The sequence below is a fragment of the Papio anubis genome, chromosome 6, assembly GCF_008728515.1.
Source record: "Papio anubis isolate 15944 chromosome 6, Panubis1.0, whole genome shotgun sequence".
NCBI lineage: Eukaryota > Metazoa > Chordata > Mammalia > Primates > Cercopithecidae > Papio > Papio anubis.
The window spans coordinates 78,011,910-78,031,812 of NC_044981.1; the positions used below are offsets into that span (position 1 = coordinate 78,011,910).

Sequence of the window (19,903 nt, forward strand, 5' to 3'; positions counted from 1 at the left end):
CAGCTAGTATCACATTGAATGGGAAAAAACTGAAAGCCTTTCCTCTAGGATCTGAAACATGACAAGGATGCCACTTTCACCACTGTTATTGAACATGGCAATGGAAGTCCTAGCTAGAGTACTCAGATAAGGGTAAGAAATAAAGGACATCAAAATTAGAAAAAAGAAAGTCAAATTATCCTTGTTTGCAGATTACATAATCTTATACTTGGAGAAATCTAAAGAATACACCAAAAACTATTAGAACTGACAAATTCAGTAAAGTTGCAGAATACAAAATTAACATACAAAAATCAGTGGTATTTATATATGCCAACAACAAACAATCTCAAAAGGAAATCAAGAGAGCAATCCCATTTACAATAGCTACAGATAAAATAAAATACTTAGGAATTAACTTAAAAATGTGAAAGATCTCCATAATGAAAACTATGAAACATTGATGAAAGAATTTGAAGAGGATATCAAAAAATGAAAAGATATTCCATGTTCAGGGATTGAAAGAATCAATATTGTTAAAATGTCCATACCATCTGAAGTAATCTACAGATTCAATGCAATCCCTATCAAAGTAACAGTGATGTTCTTCACAGAAATAGAAAAACAATCCTAAAATTTATATGGAACCACAAAAAACTCACAATAGCCAAAGCCATCCTGAGCAAAAAGAACATAACTGGAAGAAACACTAATGTGTTTCCTGACTTCAAATTATACTACAAAATTATAGTAGCCAAAACAGCATGGTACTAGCATAAAAACAGACACATAGACCAGTGGAACAAAATAAAGAACCCAGAAACAAATTCATACATCTACAGTGAACTCATTTTTTACAAAACTGCCAAGAACATACATCAGAGAAAGGATAGTCTCTTCAATAAATGGTTCTGAGAAAACTGGATATCCATATGCAGAAGAATGAAACTAAACCCCTATCTCTCGCCATATAAAAAAAAATCAAAATTAAAGACTTAAATCTAACACCACAAACTATGAAACTACTACAAGAAAACATAGGGGAAACGCTCCAGGATATGGACTGGGCATAGATTTCTTGAGTAATACACACAAGCATAGGCAACCAAAGCAAAAATAGACAAATGAAATCACACTAAGTGAAAAAGCTTCTGCATAACAAAGGAAACAATCAACAAAGTGAAGAGAAAACCCACAGAATGGAACAAAATATTTGCAAAATAGCCATTTGACAGGGGATTAATAACTGGTATACATAAGGAGCTCAAACAACTCATTAGGAAAAATCTAATAATCTGATTTTAAAATGGGCAAAAAATCTAAATAGAAATTTCTCAAAAGAAGACATACAAATGGCAAAAGGGTATATGAAAAGGTGCTCAACATTACTGATCAACAGAAAAATGCAAATCAAAACAACAATGAGATATCATCTCAACTGAGTTGAAATGGCTTTTATGCAAAAGACAGGTAACAGTGAATACTGGCAAGGATGTGGAGAAAAGGGAACCCTTGTACATTGTTGCTGAGAATGTAAATTAGCACAATCACTATAGAGAACAGTTTGGAGGTTCCTCAAAAAACTAAAATTAGGACTACAACATGATCCAGTGATCTCACTTCTAGCTATCTATCCAAAAGAATGGATATCAGTATATAGAAGAGATGTCTGCACTCCCATGTTTATTGCAGCACTACTCATAATAGCCAAGATTTGAAAGAAACCTGTTTCTGTTAACAGATAAATGGACAAAGAAAATGTGATGCCTATGCACAATGAAGTACTATTCAGCCACGAAAAAGAACAAGAGCCTGTTGTTTGCAGCAACATGGATGGAAGTGGAGAACATTAAGTGAAATAAGTCACACACAGAAAGACAAACTTTGCATGTTCTCACTTATTTATGGGAAATTTAAAATAATTGAACAAGTGGAGACAGAAAGTAGAATGATGGTTACCAGAGGCTGGGAAGGTAGTTGAGCAGGTGGGGGAAGGGAGCATGGTTAATGGGTACAAAAATATAGTTAGAGAAAATGATTAAGATCTAGCATTTGATAGCACAACTGGGTGACTACTGTGAACAATAATTTATTGTACATTTTAAAATAACTAAAAGAATATAATTGGATAGTTTGTAATACAAAGAAAACATAAATGTTTGAGGTGATGGATGTCCTATTTGCTTTGATGTGATTATTGTATGCCTGTATAAAAATATTTCATGTATCCTATAAATATGAACAAAAAGATATATTTTATATACCTACAAAATTAAAAATAAGAAATTAAAATTTAAGAAAAAAAATTAATTCTAACCACCCCTCCCAACTTACCTATTAGTTGTCAAGTATTTTTAATTCTTCCCTTTGTTTTAAGCCTTCACAAATTAGATATCACTTTATAAAAATGTTTGTTTTGACTTGTTTAATGACTTTACTGATTTCTTTTTTCACCATTCTTTCTCACATCTCAGCTCTTTCTTCTAGAATAATCTTTCTTCTTTCTTAAATACATCCTTTAGATGTTCCTAAGTATGATATGTGGATAATTCTCTCAGTTTTTGATTCTCTGTAAATTACTTTATTTTGTTTCATCTTATTCTTAAAAGATAGTTTTGGTTGGTACAGAAGAGTTGCTTTTCAGATATTATTCCAGTCTCTTCTGCTTCTGTTGTTGATGTTGAAGTTACAGTTGTAGTGTCAATTGTCAGCAGTCCAAGTGTCTTTTCTCTCTAGGTCATTTTTGTGATTTCCTTTTGATTTTTGGTGTTCTACAGTTTCACTACAATCTAGATAGATAGATGATAGATAGATAGATAGATAGAAGACAGATAGTAGATAGATAGATAGATAGAAAGAAAGAAGACAGATAGATAGTAGATAGATAGATAGATAGATAGATAGAAGGGGTGTAGATAGATAGATAGTAGATAGAAGATAGATATAGATAGATAGATAGATAGATAGATAGATAGATAGATAGATAGATAGATAGTAGATAGAAAGATAGATAGATAGATAGATAGATGGATGGATGGATAGATAGATAGATAGATAGATAGATAGATAGATAGATATCCTGCTTGGTAGAAATAGATTCATGTCTTCCCTCAATTCTGGAAAATGTGTAATTGTTATCTCTTGAAATATTGCTTCTTCTCCATTCTCTTTATTTTCAGTCTGGGATTCTAACTATACATTTATTCACCTACTTCTTCTCAAACCTTGGGTGTATATTGTTACCTGAGGAGCTTCCTAATCAATAAAGATTCTGATACAAGAGGTCAGCAGTAAGGCTGAATCTGAATTTCTAATGATCTCCCAGGTGGATCTCTTGCTACTGTTTCTTGTATATGTCACAAGGGACATAGTATTAGACCTTCTCTTTTTATCTTCCACATCTCTTAATACTTCTTTCATTTTACACCTCCCATTTCTCTGTGTTGCATTCTAGTTAATTTCTTCAAGTCTGTCTCCAAATTAACTTATTTCTATTCTTTTATATCTATTATGTTCCTTACCCTCTGTTTTTCAACAACTACATTTTTCATGTCTAAAATTTACATTTGATATTCTTTATATATGCTTGGAAAATTTTAAGTGCTTTGTTGCATGTACATTTTTTGTTGTTCCATCTTCCATTTCTTTAAATAGTTCATAAAATGTTGTTTTATATCCTACATCTTATGCAACTATATTTTATGATTATCATGTCTCAACTCTTTGAGGGTTCGTATGTATTGTATGTTACCTATGCTAGCTATCATTGATATGGTTTAGTTTCTTTGCATGTTTGGTAATCTTTCTCTGTGGGTTCATATTTGGCTGATCTTGATCAATGGAAACATGACAGCATAAAATAAAGACATTTTCACCAAAGTGGATTTGGTTTCCATCAAACACAAGCCAGGATAGGCTACCAACCTCTATGATGGCTTAAATCACCTTCAAGTTTCTTACACTTAACCTGGGACACTCAAGTTTAGCAACTTCCCACATACATCTTTTCACCAGACCAAAGCACAGTTTCTTGGTAGCAGTGACAATTTGGCTCCTGCCTTTGTTGGAATCCCTCATTACTTCTGTGTTAATTGCTTTTTAAGTCCTCACAGCTTTTCCTTTTTTTCTGGTCCTTTGGAAATTTTCCTTACTTTCTTCAAACTCCAAAACATAAGAACTATGTCTTACGAAGTATCTAACTTTAGTCACCAATAAGAAGACCTTCATGCACATGCGCGCACACACACACACACACACACACACACACACACTCAGTCTATGATATTCCCAGAGCCACATGTCATGAAAATAATTTTCACTTGAGTCTCCTTCACAATTGGCTGTGTGTGACCCTCATCCCATTACATGGTTATTTCCCCAGGTCCTGACCATAATGTTTGAATACATTTCAGTAGCTAGAAAAATACTCACATTACATCCTCAACTCATAGAGTAAGAGCTATAGAAAAATAGGGACATGCAGAGGCTATCTCTCTTTCCATACAGAATAGTAAGTCAAGAACAATACTACACCTGTAGGAGAAGTGCAGAGATTATTGCTACCATGGAAGGCTGGAAAATGCAGAGTGGTAATTATAAAATGCTCAGTGTAATTCTCTAGTTTAGTTAGTGCAAAACATGATTGATTTTGGAAGAGCAATAGTGAATTTTCATAACCTGAATTAGCTGATGACTCCAATAAAAGCTACTGTTCCAGATGTAATATTTTTAATGGACTAAATTAATACAACCACAGATACCTAATAACCAGTTATTGATCCAGTGACTTTTTTTCAATCCCAACAAGCAGAAAATACCAGAAACCAATAGCTTCCCTGGAAAAAGATTAGTACAGTAAGTCATCCTTTAATGTTGTCAATAAGTTCTTGGAAACTGACTTTATGCAAGACAACATGCTCTGAAACCAATTTTATCATAGGCTAATTGATATAAAAAGGAGCTAAGTTCCTATAGCATATTTTTGGTCACAAAATCATCGTTAAACTTCTAAAGGCTCAAAACACTTACAGTATTAACATTTGAAATAAATGTGAGCTGCATATACATTTAAGAAAGATTAATAGAAGCAAGTAAGGTAATTATTTACCTAGATAATTATTTACTGGTTTTGGTGAACTGGTGAGTAACAGCAGTCCTAGTGATGGGTTACATCAAGGAATAAGTGTTTGCAACTCAAAACTTGAAAAGAGCACCTCCTACCACCACACAGTTCAAAACCACACAATAACAAATATGGCAGGCTCACTGAGCTCTTTCATCCGGCATTATTTATTGTCATTCATTTGGATGATTATTGTACACTTTATGAATTTTTATTGGACTATAACAAAATTCATTATTCATTCAGTCATTGATTTCCTAACCCACTTATTCCAGTTCAGGGTTGCCAGTGGATGGAACCTATCACGGCATAAAATTGGCACCAACACTATTCCACTGCAGGATGCACTCACACACACACACACCCACACACACAATTACTCAGACTGAGACCATTTAGAAGATATACCAATTAACATAATGTACACATCTTTGGGTTGTGGGAGGAAATTAGAGTACCTGACTCCACACAGAATGGGGAGAACATGCAGACTTCACACAGACGGAGGCCCCAGCGAAGAATCAATTCTTCTTTTTATCATCAAGTTTATTTATAATGAAACAACATTGAACAAAGTGATGTTATTCAAGCACCTGCTGTACATCTTTGTTATTCCATGTTAGGACACAGCACCTCCTCAGTGTTATGCCACAATTTACTTCTCAAGGATCTGACTATTTCTCATTCCACAAGATATCTCCCTGGTCCATCACATTGTTGGTAATAATACAACCTGAAGAGCAAAAAGAAGCTGGTTGCCTAGAAGCCAGACTCATCAGAAGATGGATGGTGTCCTCCACAAAAGTATAAAAATCTGAAAGCTCAGTAAAGTTTTTGGCAGACTAGTAGACTGGCTCAGCATATTCCTTCCAAAATAAAAGACAGGTTGCAATATTTTGTACATACAATTCTTGGTGGGATTTTTGCATTTTTGAAGTAATATAAACTATATTTACACCGTAACTTATTTATTTGGTTACCTGAAACTTTGCCTAATTTGATTAAGGCCTAGAGCAAGAGAAGAGTCTTCATCTTGTCCAAGCTACACCGCAAACAGCTCTCTGCACCTTGATCCCCATGACTCAGCCAATGCTATGGCTAATTAAATGTCTTGAGCAGATTAAGATAATATATGATGGCTGCAGAAATTCCCGTTAGAAGAATCACAATGAAGTCAACAAAGAATCTGAGAGAAAACTGCATCCTCTTTGGTATGTAGCTGTCATTCTTTTGGAAGACAGTAGTTTGATTGCCACTGGGCCCTGCTAACCATGGTATACCTGGTGATAGGGGACTCAGCTGACCATTATAAACTTGGTGTTACCAGATATACCTAGCTCTAAACTGGCTGCAAACAATACACTGCACAGTCAAGGAGAAGTTAGTGTATTAGAGACCAGCCTTAGACAGATCCTCAAAAAAAAAAAGTTGAATAAGAATGTTGCCTACCCTTCCAGCGGGCCTGATTCTCCCATGCTGCCATCTTCCCCTCAGCTTACTTCAAGGGCCCACATTGCTGTGTGGAAAGTTTCCTATGATGCAGTGATATAAAAGAGACACCTGTGGCTGACAATAGGCAGAGACACACCTCCATGATATTAGAGCCCACTCAGGAAGAGAAGTGGAAGAGATAATTTTTTCCAGTAGGCAGAACTTCAAGTATATGTCTTTGTCCATATTGGCTAGGAAAAGGGCAGATTGATTAGATTTAAGAGATCATCAAGCTCTTAGAAGAAACAGGATCAGATGATTGATGTCAAGAAAAATATCTGTGTCTCATAGAGATGCTCATTATAATGCCTCCACTGCAGAGAAGGTTCTCAGTTGTCAGGTGAAGCTCAGCTAACCTGTGGTATTAGTTAGCCTCTTTCTCCAGCCAGCCCATCCTTGTTCAGTGGGTTCTAAAATCATCCATATTGACAAGGACAGAGGTTATACACAAGCTCATCAACAAAGAACTACTCTCACTATGGTTGACTAAGTTACTCTCAGAATCAGGTGCCAAGTCTACCAACAATAGTTACTGACCCTGACCCCTCCAGTAAGGTAGAATACTCTAATTGGACCAGGAATTCACCTGCGGCAGATTCATTACACTGAATCCTGCTACATCCTTGGAACAGACATTTATTCTGGATTTGGGTATGCCTTCCATGTCTCAATATCTCCTCAAGTAGCACCTACCATAGACTTACTAGATGGCTTTTTCATCCTCATGGAATATCACACAATATTGCTTCTGGCCAAGAAAGTCCTTTTAACTATGAAAAGAAATAAGGAAATGTTATAAAAATTCATTGGTCACATCTGCTTGCTCATTACCCATATGTAGCTGGAATTGCCTATTAAAGACTCAGTTACTATATCAGCCAGTATCTAACACTTTGCAAGCTCAAAATGCTCTCCTGTGGAATTTGGTAAATGTTCTGAAGAGCAATCAATTACTGGCTAGGAAACAGGAGTTCCAGCACTGAAGGGGTGAGTAGGGTTGGTCCTTTTTATAGCTACAACTCATGACTAATTTACAAAATATTTATTTCCAATCTCCATTACTGTTTACCCCTAATGACTTAAGTTTTTCAAATCCAAGGGAGAAATGCTGCCATCAAAGGGTTTAATAGTAATACCACTAAATTGAACATGGCAACTGCCATCTGCTCAGTTAGTCTCTTGAGGACACCAGATAAAACAAACAAAGTGGTGTTTGATCCTGGTTGTCTAGGAGAAACAGAATAATTGCTGCAAATTGGGGGCAGGAAGACTTTGGCTAGAATCCAGTTGATCTGGGGTGCCTCTACTAAGCCAAGAGGCAAAGAAGGGTCTTGCAATCCAAAACAAACTGGACACCAAGAGTTCATATTCCTCAGAAACGAAGGCTTCATTGAGAAAGTCAACAGTCTGAGGTGCTAACTGAAGGAAATATCAACCATGGCTCATGCCATTGCAGAAGTAAGAATTATGGCATCTACCTATCATTTCCTCCTCGCTCTGTTATGTATATAGTCATATAAGTAGATAAAATGCCCATCTTTTCTCTTTCCTTTTTCTCAGGATCGTTAACTTTACTGTTTGGTACTTATATTGCAGAACTTGGGATGAGAACTTGATTGATACACTAAATATATTTTAGTTGCCTCCCTTCAGGAGTTTCTGATCATTCAGAAGGTGGTTATACAACATTAGGCAATTTTTGGAAGTGTAAATTTGGGACTAGATTTTAATCTCTGTACATGGCACATAACACAGTGCAAAAGATAAACTATGTCATTCGTAATGTTTATGTCATTCGTAATGTTATCTGCGTCTCAGTACAAATAGTTTTCTTCAGATCTATCTTCCAGTTCATGAATTCACTCTTCAGGTGTGTCCAATATCCTGTTTAAAATGCTCACTCAGTTTTTACTTCAGTGTTTACATTTTCAATTTCTGGAAGTTCTATTTGGCCTCTTTGGCAGTATATTTCTTTTCATCATTTTAACATACCTTTTAAAAGTCTAATGGATAAAAGTAACATCTGAATTCTTAGGCTTGTGATCTTGATATTTATTTATTGTCTTTACTGATTTTGGTTCAGGGTAAATTATTTCCTTGAATATTTTGTAATTTTGGATTGTGAGCTCATCTTTAGAGGATCTATTTCTGTGGGAAACCACTTTGGCCTAGGCTGTGTGTTTGCTTTTCCCAGGTACCCATGGGTTTCACTGACCTGTGACAACTTCTCACCTTGTATCTCAGCTTGAGGGTTCATGAATCATAAAGAAAAGTATATATTTGAATCACAAACCATGAGATGGCAAGCCTGTGATTATAGAGTTCTCCAGGGGAGCCTTTGTCCCCAAGCAACCAGTCTTAGCTAGTGACGCTGCCATGTGGTTTCCTTGCATGGGTGAGCATATTTATTTTCTAGTCACTCTTTTACTAAGTGTTGCCCTTCAAGAGTCCCAGCTTTATACATATATCTCAGTTCCAATTCCTGTCTCTTACAGTCCCCACATCTCATCATCTGTCGATCCATGGTGTTATAGTCTATATCCCTAGCTTCTCATGACTACTGGCACCCCCCCCAACACACACACACACACACACACACACACACACACACACACACAAATAGCAGTAACTGCTACGGTGTCAAATATGACTTTCTATTCACTTTCTCTACGGAGATTATGTTTTATCAACTCATCTATGCATTCAAAGGAGAGGTTTAAAAAATTGTTCATATAGAATTTCTAGGCATTTCGTCATGAAAGGATTTGCAGTTTAATTCATATAATGTCTGGAAAGAAAGTCTCAGGTAGTAATAAATTAGAAAGGGCTCTGAGATAATGAATCTTAAAGAAGGGGGTTAATTTGCTGGGAAACAAAAAAGGAAATGGTAGTGGGAAAGAGAAAAAAAGCACCCCTGCATGGTAGTGGTGGTCATAAAGAACCACAACAGAAAAGGGTAAAGCAATTGGCTTTCACAAGTGAAGACAAAATCTTCAACCCTGCCAGGGAGACTGTTAGATGAAGGGGCACAGAAGTTGGGGAAGGAGTGTGCTGCGTCATATGTATTCTGGGAGGTGATGGGAATTTTCCATTAAAGATCTGTGTCAGGTCATTGTTAAAAGAAAGCAACAGTATATATGGCTTTAAGATCCAGCCCAGATTCCCAGTTCCATGGGGAAAGGGACGCATGAAAAAAGCCTGACAGTTTTGAAATGAAAGTTCATTTAACCAAAGGAGATATAATAGAGCCGAGAGATGACTACTGAAGTCCAAAAGGAGACTGAACCCTCTGATACAATTTGACATTGAACAAGTGTTGACAGATGAGCATCCACAAGCACTTCTGACAAGATATAATGCCCTCAGGCTGTGGACAAACCTGGAAGTGGGCAACTGACAGCCTGCAATACACACACCACTTTATTCTTCCTTGTCTGCATTTTATGATTACGAATCAGTTTTCTTTGACGTGCCCCATTTTTCACTGCAGCATCTTCGTCTCAGTGCCTTTATCAGTTATAACTTCATCAGAGCATTTGAGTGCACCATTTACAAAATTGCTTTTTGCTGAAAGTTAGAGAGTATGAACCAGTGCAATTCTACAGAACAAAAGAGAAGAAAGAAGCACTACCTGGAGACTCCAGCACAGATGGCCTTCAGTTTTCTAACAAAACACCATTGTGAGGTGTTTTGCCAATAAATTTCTTTACGTGTTACAGTAAGATGAAATAACCATTGAGTTGATAATGCATGTATGTTTTCTCTATACATGGATAAGAGAAGAAAGTAAAGGCCTTTGATGTAATGTAAAGGATTCCATGTAAAACTTAAATGCACAGTGAAGCATTTGAATATGCAGAATATCCACATGCAAGCTTCTCTTGCAAATCCTCTAGCTCATAATACAGTTATTTCTGTTCCAAATGAGAACTCAGTTCTCTCTGTGGGCAGCTCTATTTTATACCCCTCAATGTCTGTGTTCTCGGGCTTCCCTAATATACTCAAAGGCCTATAGTAGAGGACTGGCAAATCCTCTAATTTTTAGAAGCTATCCGCACTATCAGTTCAGCTTTGGCATCCTCTTCTGTTGACAAAATTGCTTGCTTTTATTCTATCATCCCACATGTTAATGTAATGCTAATCGCCATGGCATGATCAGCTCCAGTGGCTTTATTCACAATTATGGTCTGTAAATAATCTATAACCCATGAATAAATAATCTGGTAAATATGATTCATGAAAGCAACATTATGTCCTTAAAGTCACAGATTTCTACAGGTATCAATTATAGCAAACAGGAGTTGGAAATTGCAACATAGCTTCTGCTGTGCCTCAAATGTCAGATCCCTGAGACCAGATAAATGTCTCTGTGTTCCTATCCTAATTGTGCCACTAAGCCAGTAGTCCGGAGAAGGTAATTTACCCTCTTTCTGCCTCCCTTTTTCAATCAGCAAGGTGAGAGAAGACTACTATTTGTAACTGGGCTAACAGAGTTCAATAAATGTCAGTGAATAAATTGACATTAATATAAGTTTAGATTCATAGAATATAAATTTTCTTGAAACATGCCTGCATAAGTACCAGGTGTCATTCTCCTAACTACCAGCTACTTCAAATTGCAAATGTTTGGCTTCAAAGTTAAATCAAGGTCATTTTTATTATAGTTTAGTGCCTCTTCATATAACACATTATTCTAGTTTAACACAAAATAAATATATGTTGTGCTTGGGTATCCACCAAATCCCATCTCTCCTAGAAATATGGCCCACATAATCTATTTAGTGAAAAAGCAAATAAAACCAAACAAACTCCAGCTGCCCTCATGGAAAGTTACTGCCCGATGAGCTGAGTGATAGCCTTCAAGATACTTAGATTGGGTGGGCAGCTAACCCTTTCCTGAATCTGTTTTGTATCCAGTCCAGTGAACAGGAAACAGCTGTGACTGTTGAATTCCAACAGCCATGCAGTGACCAGAAGCAACAAGGTGCCCATCTCTGCCCATGGCATCAAGTAATTCATAGATTCGGCTGCTCCTGTTGTTGTGCTTTTTCTTCTTTTCATTTCTTTCCTTTTTTTTTTTTTTAAGGCAGTTCTAGCAGATGGATCAATCAAAGCCCCAGAGTTCGAAGAACCCAGAGAGATCACATGTGTGAATAAATTCCCTCTCCTTCACAGATGCTCATTTTTCTTCTCATTAGCAGATAAAACTGAACTGGGCAGGATGGTTGTTGAGCCAACCCTTCTGTTGCTTTCACCTGAAGCTCTGGCTTATTCCATCTTCACGGTGCTTTATCCTTTTCTTCTTCCTGTCTCTTCTCCTTTAGATTTGATGTAAACATGTTTTTCAGAAGAATCCCCAGTAAATGTTCCATGAGTCACCTTGCTTATGGGATCTCCCCTATCACTTACATTTTCCCCCAGCAACGTTCTCATCATAGCAATGCTGCTGTAGTGTGTAGGAGGAATGAGTTGGGATGGGGTTTGAGTTCATGGTTCTCAAACACCCGTATACTTAAGTGATACCATACCACACCTTTGCCTGGTTATAAAGAGACAAATATATTAATATGTCTTGCTTTAAATTGTCAATGCCTTTTCTTGAGCTGCATGTTATAGATAAGCTGTATAACTCCCTCTTATCATGTACTCTGGAATCAACTCTTTTTTTTTTTTTTTTTTTTTTTTTTTTTTTCCTGCTACACTGGCTGGATCTGACCTATCATGCACTCTGTATTTTCACATATGTATCACTGAAGCACAATTCCTATATAATATGGTTTGACTCAGTGTCCCCACCCAAATTTCATGTTGAATTTTGATCCCAAGTATTGGAGATGGGGCCTAGTGGAAGGTGATTAGATCATTGGGCTGATTTCTAATGGCTTAGCACTATCCTCCTAGTGCTGTCTTATGATAGAGTTCTCATAAGAGCTGGTTGTTTGAAAGTGTGTAGCACTTCCCCCTTTGCACTCTCTCTCTCTCCTGCCACCGTATGAAGACGTGCTTGCTTCCCCTTCACACTTCTGCCATGATTGTAAGTGTCCTGGGGCCTCCCCAGCCATGTCTCCTGTACAGTTTGTGGAACCATGAGTCAATTAAACCTCTTTTCTTTATAAACTACCCAGTCTCAGGTAGTTCTTTGTAGCAATGTGATAATGGACCAATACACTAAAAATCTGGAAAGCTGATTTTGGTAAAACCAGTACCCATCAGTTAATTTTGCCTCTGGTCTTTAAAAAATATATTATGAAAAGAATTTTGCTCTACTGCCTTGGCCATTCTTCTTGGCAACCATTCTTTTTCTCATCACTCAGAAAGCAGCCTAAGGTTTGGGCAACCATCCTGACTTGTTTTGTGACTGTGAAGGGGTCTGGTACACTTGCCAGCTGTTTTCTCTCAGCTTGTCAGGCTAGGGCCCAGCTGCTGAGACAGCTCTGCCCTGGCTCCTGTCAGTCTGCAGAACCTCAGAGGTCTGTTAATATTGGCCATTCATTTCCAGGTCCAGACTGTCCCCCTCTGCCTTTGGCCACAAGGTCAGTTCTGCCCACACCAGTGATACAACCTGGCCATGCCCCTTATATCCCTCCTTAGGAGCAGGTAGAAATTTCTCTGTCCCATCTGGTCACACATGACCCAGGATTTCGTATAGGAGCTCAACTCAAACACTTCTTCCATTCTGGGACTTCAATCAAATGTACCTTGATAGTCAAGGTCCATTAGGCCTTGACACATGAGTGATAAATATAAGAATCAGAGAATTTCTTTGCTTTAAAAAAAAGGCTGGTTTTTAAGAGCTGTGTCTTCTTGCAAAATCCTATTTTGGATTTCAGGAGCTAATTTAAAATCTCTTGCTTTTCTTTTTATCTTGTTCTCCCCAACCCTTGCCTCAACACACACCCCCTCCCACTTTGTATTTCCACTATAACAATCTTCAGCCTCCCCAAGGCAAAGAATGTTCTCCAGAACAGTAGGAGGAACTGCAAAAGATAAAGTATACATGTAGTTTTTTAAAACTGTCCCCTCATAAGGACAAGGAACCACATCCTGTCTGTACCTCAATCAAAGTGCCTAACATCTACAGCTCATTTCTTTGTTTCCTTCAGAGCCCCAAATCCTCTGTATTTCTTTCTTTTGAAACTGTTCCTGACACTATCTTCATTTTTTTCTTTTTCTCTCTTTAAATCACTGCCCACTTTTCTCTGCCCCTTTACACTCTGGGGATGAGGCCTTTATTGTTGCTTGAACTTCTCTGTCTTCTCATCTTCTTGACATTATCTAAACTTTTCATTTGCATTTTAATTTTTGTTGCTTTGACTTAAATTTCTTTGCCTCCATCCACCCCAAGCCTCATCTCCATTAAATACTTCTGCAACTAGGAATATATATTTTAGTTTTTAAAGTCTCTGGGTCCATTTCTTCCCCTTAGCGTTTCAGGAATACACAGAGGATATTTAATGTGGTTCTTCGGGAAGTGTTAGAACCTATGTACTGGGATGGGCATCTATTTTTTTGTTTTTTCATTTTTTATTTTTTGTTGAGGAAAGGTCTTTCTATAGCCCAGGCTGGTCTCAAACTTCTGGGCTCAAGCAATCCTCCTGCCTCAGCCTCCCAAAATGCTAGGATTACAGGCATGAGCCACCATGCCTGAAGGACATCCATTATTATGTAGGGCCCAAAGGAAGAAAAATTTCTTAGCAAGAAAAAACTCCTACCATCTAAATGGAGAATCCAGGACAGGCCATAGTACCTAGCCAGAGAATACTGAGGTTAGACAGAGAGCTACAAAATAGAGTTTAACAACGGCAAGATATAAATTTTCAAGTTATAGTTTTCTAGTAAGGCAGACAGCCAGCATTTTGCAAAGCATAGTGAAGGAAGAACCTCTGTAAACGCTATGCTTACAATGAACAGTCTTCATTTGCATATTCATTGACTGAAAACAAGTTGTAACTAGTAGTAAGAACCCTGAAAGGAAAGAGAAAACAAAACCCACCACTATTTAATGAGTGTTTACCATGTGTTAGGCAGAATGCAAAGTACTTTACATGTGTTGTCTTAATTTCCACAACCAACCCTATAAAATTGAAGTATTATTTTAGCCATCACACAAAAGGTAAAATTGAAGTTCAAATAAGTCAAGTTGCCCCAAATCGCATAGCATATATGTGACAAAATCTAGGTGGTTTTAACACAAGCCTACACTCTTCTACCAGAATCATGTGAGAAGAGAAGTGATCACAGGATATAAATGGGAAAGAAAACAAGCTGAATTTGGACAACACGGGGAGAAGAGGAATCCAAAACAGAGATCCTTTCCTTGGATGTCTGCATAAGAATGATTGTCCAATGTTTAATGAAAAAGAACATGATATTGACATCAGAACTCCATTCAGTAGTATATATTGTTTACATTTATAAAAAGGTATAGCAATATATATTACTCTCTATAGAGAGTAAATTGATTCTGAATGAATTATTTTTATATATTTATAAAAGTATGAGTTAAAAGTCCTCCATTGTCAACTGTAGATACATAAAAATTTCAGTAAATGTTTTGGTAGGAATCATGAAAAACCAAATGAATAGTCCCCTTGTTATAGAATTATATTTCAAATAGTGTTTTAATTGTGTAAGCCAATTAATATTCTTCATTTCATATTGTGTTATGTCACACTATTCTATATTATCCTGAAAAGAGACAAAACATTCTTGCGTTTAATCATTTTAAATCATATGTTAACATTCTCTCTTGTTCAAACGAGATTTTTTAATCCTCTATGTATTCTTTGCAAAGTATCCTAGTGCCTGAGAAATTTTTTCAGTTATTGCTAAGGCATGATCAGAAAGAGCAATCGTTTCACACTATATTTCATAGCCTCTGTTCCTTTTAGTTATAATCCTATTAATTATTTTGGATCTCTTTCCTTTTCTGTCAATATTTATATTTCAAAGTGTTAGCATACATACCTAAACAATTACATTTTAATTCTCTTTTCTTGCAGGCTGATTGAAAATGTGATGGCATCATTACATTGTAAACTCCTAGACTGTAGTAACCACAACTTATTAATGGTGTCTACAGGGTATTGGGTGCATAAAAGGTGCTGAGTAAATATTTGTTGACAGAATGTTGGCAACCTCTATACTTAATTTTAAAAAACAGTAATAATAATGAACATTTCCTGAATTAAAGTAACAAGTATGTTTGGCATCATGCTAGATTTAAAATTACTTCTCTTATGTAAGCCTTATAACAACACATTATTTCTATTTTAAAAATGAGGAAATTAAAATCAGGGAGGTCAGGTGACCTACTCAAGATCACATACAATAAGTGACAATAAGTGATGGAGTCAGACTCCAACCCAGGTGTATCTAACTCCAAAGCCCATCCCTTAAAGAGTACACTTTTCTGGCCTCTCAATGTTCCCTAAGCAATTGCTGAACACCTTTTTGACCTCATCATTCCCTTTCACATTTTCTTGGAGAACATATACATTTACAAATTTCATTTCCCAACCCTTGTCCAATTCATATCTGTACTCCTGCAAGGACATTTCAGATCTTATCCTGTATGTTCATTATTTATGGTTCTTCCCAGTAGTGTGCTGGTAAATGTTAAAGAATCAGTTTGGGAGAGTGGAAGAGAAACCGCGATCTATAATGCTTATCTGATTTCCGTGATATAGATTCTGCTGCCATGGATGATTTCAAGCTATCAACACGATGTCGCTGAACAGAATTGGAAAGAGATATCCAATCTCTCGGGTACAGCTTTCTGTACCTGGCACCTGTGAATTCTAGCATACCATCAGCTCTTTCCCATATTGGCTAGTATGAAGCTGGAAAAAAAAAAAAGCATTAAAAAATTAAAATCCTCCATGTTAGGATATGCTTTGGATAAGTACCTAGTGACATGGTTTGGCTGTGTCCCCACCCAAATCTCATCTTGAACTATAGTTCTCACAATCCCTATGTGTCATGGGAGGGACCCAGTGGGAGGTAATTGAATCATGGGGGCAGTTACCTCCATGCTGTTCTCATGATCCTGAGTGAGTTGCTATGAGATTTGACAGTTTTATAAGGTGCTTTCCCCACTCTTCGCTCAGCACTTCTCCTTGCTGCCACCATGTGAAGAAGGACGTGTTTGCTTCCCCTTGTGCCATGATTTTAGCTTCCCGAGGCCTCCCCATCCATGTGGAACTGTGAGTCAATTAAACCTCTTTACTTTATAAATTACCCAGTGTTGGGTATGACCTTATTTGCAGCGTGAGAAAAGATTAATATACCTGGTAAACACACATCTGTTTTAAAATTTTTGAGTACTGTTTCATGAATTAAATGAATTTTCACTCTTCCAGAACAGAAGTTGTCAAACTGTGGTCCCCAGACCAGCATCATCAGCATCACCTGGGAATTTATGCAAATGCAGATCCTTGAACCCACTCCAGACTTACTGAATCAAAAAACTTGGTGGTGATCAAGGGAGGTCAGCAATTGTTTTAACAGGCATCCAGTGATTCTGCACGCTAAAGTTTGTGAACTATTCAAAAGTAAAAATCTCTTGTCCATTTCAACCCTCAAGGTACAGCAAGTCTAACAAGGGAGAGTCCAAGGTCAATTTTAATGAAAAAAAAAAAAAAGTGGGGAAAGTCAAGGTTCAGGCGAGTAAGTGTATAATGTAGACTGCAGAGAAGAATGGTCAAGGCCCAATTATTACTCATAGCTGAGTCAGGAGACGTGGGTGTAAAACCTACCTGAAGAAAAGCCCTCCAAATCAGAGAAGAAATTTGCTGACTTTTGGAGACTCCTCCCAGAAACAATGCCTTAGTAGGTATCAGACAAGAGTGGACCCAGTTGGAAAGCTTCACGCCTTAGCACACTTAGCTAGGGGACCTCTGTGTTTTACATAAGTGAGTTAAAACACAGATTTCCTACCTAAGCCCCACCTGGGATAAATTTTTTCTGCCTACTTCAGTAGTTCACCTGTCTTAGATTCTTCTGCTGGGTTTGTTACAATAACACAGATGGCTGACTTCCTCTCTCCTCTGCCTCTCCACCACCTGACAAAGATACTCTGTTTCACCAAATTCCAGTCAGCCTCCTCTGAACTCTCTTCTCAATGAGACCCTGGCTTTTAAGCTTCTGTGTTTGTGTCTGCATTGTCCATTTTGGCAAGAATCCTACTAAAGCAGCTTAACCAGAATTCTCCACCCTGCAGATCTGATTACCCTGAATATCTGATCGTCCACCATCCCCTAGGTGATGTCTGATCACCCTGGCCTGCCTTCCGCAAGAATCCTCTTAGGTCCCTTTAGCCAGAATTTCCCCTTATTCCTGATGTTTCCTCAAGTAAGTTTCCATCCTCTGATGCCCCCCTGCTCCTTAGCTATTGGGATGGTTAATACTGAGTAGCAATTTGATTGGATTGAAGGATACAAAGTATTGTTCCTGAGTGTGTCTGTGAGGGTGTTGCCAAAGGAGACAAACATTTGAGTCAGTGAACTGAGAGATGTGGACCCACCCTGTATCTGGGTGGGCACCATCTAATCAGCTGCCAGCACGGCTAGGAGAAAAGCAGGCAGAGGAATGTGGAAGGACTAGACTGGCTGAGTCTTCTGGCCTCCATCTTTCTCCCGTGCTGGATGCTTCCTGCCTTCGAACATTGGACTCTAAGTTCTTCAGCTTTTGGACTCTTGGACCTGCACCAGTGGTCTTCCGGGGGCTCTCAGGCCTTCAGCCTGTGGCTGCAGTGTCGGCTTTCCTACTTTTGAGGTTTTAGAACTTCCTTGCTCCTTAGCTTGGAGACATCCTATTGTGGGACTTCACCTTGTGATTGTGTGAGTCACTACTCCTTAATAAACTCCTTTTCATATATACATCTATGCTATTAGTCCTGTCTCTCTAGAGAATCCTGATTAATACAGCTATAAATCCCCACTCATCCTTGTTGTATTTGGAGTTGAGCCCAATCTCTCTCCTATTACAAAACCCTGTTGTAGGACCTTCCTTTGAATAAGGTCTGTCTTACCATCTTTAACAAGGGTCGTGGCACAGCTTTTCTCTAACACAGTCCACCAAGTTCCTAATTCAGTAGGAATGCCCAGGAATTAGCATTTGTAACAAGTTCCCAGTGATGCCACTACTGGTCTGGGAACAACACTCTGAGAATTACTGGCCCTACCTACATTTTCTAAGTTCTGTATAGTGTTCTTGAGTTGTTAAGGAGCTGTTGGATTTTGCCTCGGGGGCTGTTTTGATGGGGTGTTAGGTGAGGAGATGTGTACAGTGGAGCCAGCAATAGAAAAGCTTTCATTTTGGCCAGATCATCATTGCAAAGCAGAGACACAGTTTAATCAGAACCATAATTGTTACACTGCATAAGAATTCCAATTTTCTCTAGTGTATCTCATTTTACTGTGAAGAGATATTTACTGCAGAAAATTTTTGTAATTAACACATATAAGTATAATCAATTTTGGCTTATGGGAATGCTTTTCTAGAAATCAAAATGTATACTGGCATCAATGTACAAATATTCCAGAAACCAACATTAAGCAATTTATGAGGTATTCATTAATATTCTAATACATTATTTTCGGCATCTCATTCAGGAATGAGCTGAGACTTTCTCTGTGAAGATTCAGTGTTCCTATTACTGAAATGACCCAAATGTAGCAGAGCAGTCAGTACAGCCTGTCTTCCTCATTCTGCTCCTAACCACATAAATAACCAAATAGTATTCATTAAATTTGCAAATGGCATCACGCTGGGAGAGAAATTACCACAAAGGAGAGAAAAAAAACCTTAAATACAACATGACCTTGATAATTTGGAGCAAAGGAGAGAAAATATAACAAACATTATCAAAGCAGAGTACTCACATTTAAAGAGAAAGTCCAAATTACAAAATAAAAGGAAGGTCATTATACATGCAAATTTGCCTCTTATTTGTTGATCTATTCAGCAATTTATTATTGAGTACATATTATGTACCAGGCTCTGGGGATAGAGTGGTGAACAAAACAGACATTGTTTCTCACTCAGGGAACTCACAGAACAAGAGGGGACAGGGTCCTTAAACAAGAAAATAAATAAACATCTTCCAGTTGTGATAAGTGTTTTGAACAAAAAGCAGAGTAATGTGAAAAAGAACAACTGATGTGTGAGAGAAGGAACTATTTACAGTAGAGTGGTTAGGGAAACCTCTCTGAGATATGAGCTGGAACGCAATGAGAAGCAATCCGCTTTCGAAAGAATACTGTTCCAGACAGAGAGGGCTGTCCAGACAGAGCAAATATCCTGTGCTAA

General features: G+C 37.6%; 1 long non-coding RNA gene across 1 annotated transcript in view; it reads right to left on the minus strand.

The window, feature by feature from the left end:
• Positions 1 to 19,903, minus strand: part of LOC110743118 — a 48,131-nt gene that overhangs the window by 11,207 nt on the left and 17,021 nt on the right. The gene's annotated exons all lie outside the window — the stretch shown is intronic.